The sequence below is a fragment of the Mustela nivalis genome (genome assembly GCF_964662115.1).
Source record: "Mustela nivalis genome assembly, chromosome: 17".
In the NCBI taxonomy this organism is placed as follows: Eukaryota; Metazoa; Chordata; class Mammalia; order Carnivora; family Mustelidae; genus Mustela; species Mustela nivalis.
The window spans coordinates 39,880,764-39,884,018 of NC_139036.1; the positions used below are offsets into that span (position 1 = coordinate 39,880,764).

Here is a 3,255-nt window from a genome sequence, read left to right on the forward strand (position 1 = left end):
AAAATTCTTATGGAGGGGTGCCTGGGTGGCTCGGTGGGTTAAAGCCTCTGCCTTTGGCTTGGGTCATGATCCTGGGGTCCCAGGATGGAGCCCTGTCTCGGGCTTTCTGCTCTGCAGGGAGCCTGCTTCCTCCTCTCTCTCTCTCTGCCTGCCTCTCTGCCTACTTGTGATCTCTGTCTGTCAGATAAATAAATAAAATCTTCAAAAAAAATTCTTATGGAAATGCAATGGACTTAGGATAGCCAAAACAATCTCAAAAAAGAAGGTGGGGGTGGGGGGAGTTGAAGGACACTTTCCCCTGGCTGGTGGCACAGAGGCCTCCCATGGCTGGAGTTACTGTAAGAGACCTGAACCTGCAGGAGTTCATCAGAGCTCTGGCAGCCTTCCTCAAAAAGTTTGGAAAGCTGAAGTTTCCTAAATGGGTGGACTTGGTCAAGCTGCCTGAGTGTATAGATCTTGTTCTCTGTGATGAGAACTGGTTCCACAGATGAGCCACTTCCACAGAGCAATGCCTGTATCTCTCGGGCTGCACCAGGTTGGCTCCATGACCAAGATCTATGGGGGACATCAGAGAAACAGCATCGCACCCAGCTCTTCAGTCGATGCTCCAAGAATGTGGCCCACAGGGTCCTCCAAGCCCTGGAGGGGCTGAAAGTTACAGACAAGAACCAAGATAGGGGCCACAAACTGACACCTCAGGGACAGAGAGTTCTGGACAGAATCTCTGGACAGATGGTGACTGCCAACAAGAAGCATTAGAACAAACGCTGGGTGGGGGTGCCCGGGTGGCTCAGTCGTTAAGCGTCTGCCTTTGGCTCTGGTCATGATCCCAGGGTCTTGGGACTGACCCCCACATCCAGCTCCCTGCTCAGCAGGAAGCCTCCCTCTCCCACTCCCCCTGCTTGTGTTCCCTCTCTCGATCTCTCTCTCTCTCTCTGTCAAATAAATAAATAAAACCTTAAAAAAAAAAAAAACCCTAAAAAAAAAAAAAAAAAGAACAGGGGCGCCTGGGTGGCTCAGTGGTTAAGCCTCTGCCTTCAGCTCAGGTCATGATCTCAGGGTCCTGGGATCTAGCCCCGCATTGGGCTCTGCTCAGCGGGGAGCCTGCTTCCCCCTCTCTCTGCCTGCCTCTCTGCCTACTTGTGATCTCTCTCTCTCTGGCAAATAAATAAGTAAATAATGAATGAATGAATGGATAGGAGCACTAGGCTGGCTCAGTTGGAAGAATGTGACTTTTGATCTAGGTGTCATGAGTTCCAGCCCCAGGTTGGATGTAGAGATTATAAATAAATAGAAAGATAGATAGATGAGTTTTATTTTTTTAAGAGAATGAATAAACAAATCAGAACATGTTCATACAAAGGAACAGTACCCAGCAATAAAAGCAATGAACAATTGAGTCACATAATAACAGAGAATTCCAAAATGATTATGCTAAGTCAAAGGAGGGAGAGAAAATAGAGTACATTTATAGCGTTTGATTCCATAGAGATACCGAATCTAGAAAATACAAATTAATTAATCTGTAGTGACAGATAAACACATCAGTGGTTGCCTAGAGATGAGGGGAGAGGGTGGGGAAGGGCAGGAGTAATAGATTAAAAAGGGACAAAGGGAAATTTGGGGGGGTGATGGGTATGTTCATTATCGAGATTTAGTGATGGTTTCACATATGTGAAAACTTAAACAGTACATTCTAAATATGCATAGTTTACTTTATTATCAATTGTTCTTCAATAGAGCTACAGAAAGGTAAATAAAAAGAAGCCATAATCAGATAAAACAAAAGAGTTAATCTGGGGGGGGAAGTGAAATTAGATATAGATTTTGGGAAAAAGCAAAATCATCTCTACATGCAGATTATATTATTATCTACTTAGAAAAGTCAAAGATTCCACTGAAACCTTATAAATCTTATCAGCAAGTTCGGTAAAATGGCCAGTTAAAAGAAAAATACAGAAAGATCAATTGTTTTCTTTTTAACCATGAAAAACCAGTTTTAAAATGTTTAAAAATGATTTTATTCATAACAGCAATTACAACTATGAAATACATAGGAAAAAATTTTACCAGGGACATAGCAGAAGACTTGAGTAAATAGAGAGATACATGTCATTTTCTCACAACAAAAGAACACTTTGGTAAGGCTGTCAATTTCCTCAAAATTACTCTATACGTCCAATGCAACTTGAGTTTGAAATTCCAATCGAATTTTTTAACTGAAACTAGAAAAGATAATTCTAAAATTCATCTAGAAGGGTAAATGAGTACCAAGAGAAAAAACAATGATAAATAAGGAAAATGGGCTGAGTTGGAATTGCTTGCATTATCACTAATACATAATCACTAATACCACAAAAAAGAGGGTATTATAGTAAGACTAGGACTTGTCTTCACACAAAGTAGGTGCTTCACAAACATTTGTAAAATGATCAAGAAAATCAATAAGCTGGGCACCTGGGTGGCTCAGTGGGTTAAGCCGCTGCCTTCGGCTCAGGTCATGATCTCAGGGTCCTGGGATCGAGTCCCGCATCGGGCTCTCTGCTCAGCAGGGAGCCTGCTTCCTCCTCTCTCTCTCTGCCTGCCTCTCTGCCTACTTGTGATCTCTCTCTGTCAAATAAATAAATAAAATCTTTAAAAAAAAAAAAAAAGAAAAGAAAATCAATAAGCTAACAGATAACAAATATCCCAGAAACAGTATAGAACCCTTTTTCATATAGTGAATGTTGTAATAAAAATGTTTATCATATATCTCTATTAAATATGTCCTTGATGTCCAGGAACTCCTCAAAGTCAACATGCCCCAGACTGACCTACCCCTACTTCCTCCCTCTCCAAGCTCCCCATCCCTATTCCTGCTCCTCCTCCTGCTTCACAGTTCTGCCAAACCGCTCAAACAGAAAAAAGTGGTCACCCTGGATCCCCTTCTCCCCCTCACGCTCTCATTCAGTTTTACTTTCTAAGATATCGGTCTCCACCTCCCACCACAGAGGAATTTAGCACACGATAAAAACAGCAAGGAAGGGACACAGTGCTGGAACAAGTGGCTATCTATGGAAAAGAAATACTTAAGTTAAATCCATATATAAAAGTGAATTCGAGATGGGTTAAATATCTTGGTACAAAGAGTTAAACTATAAAACACATGAAAGAAAGGGGTGCCTGGCTGGTTCAGTTGGTGGAGCCTGAGACTCTGGACCTCAGGGTTGTGAGTTCAAGCTCCACGTTGTGTGTAGAGTTTACTTAAAAAGAAAA

The 3,255-nt window shown here is 42.0% G+C and overlaps 1 pseudogene across 1 annotated transcript; it reads left to right on the forward strand.

Moving 5' to 3' along the window:
• The first annotated feature begins 323 nt into the window (after positions 1-323).
• LOC309852247 (small ribosomal subunit protein eS19 pseudogene) lies at positions 324-759 on the forward strand (annotated as a pseudogene). Its single transcript has one exon. The product of its transcript is annotated as a small ribosomal subunit protein eS19 pseudogene (transcript).
• The last annotated feature ends 2,496 nt before the right edge of the window (positions 760-3,255 follow it).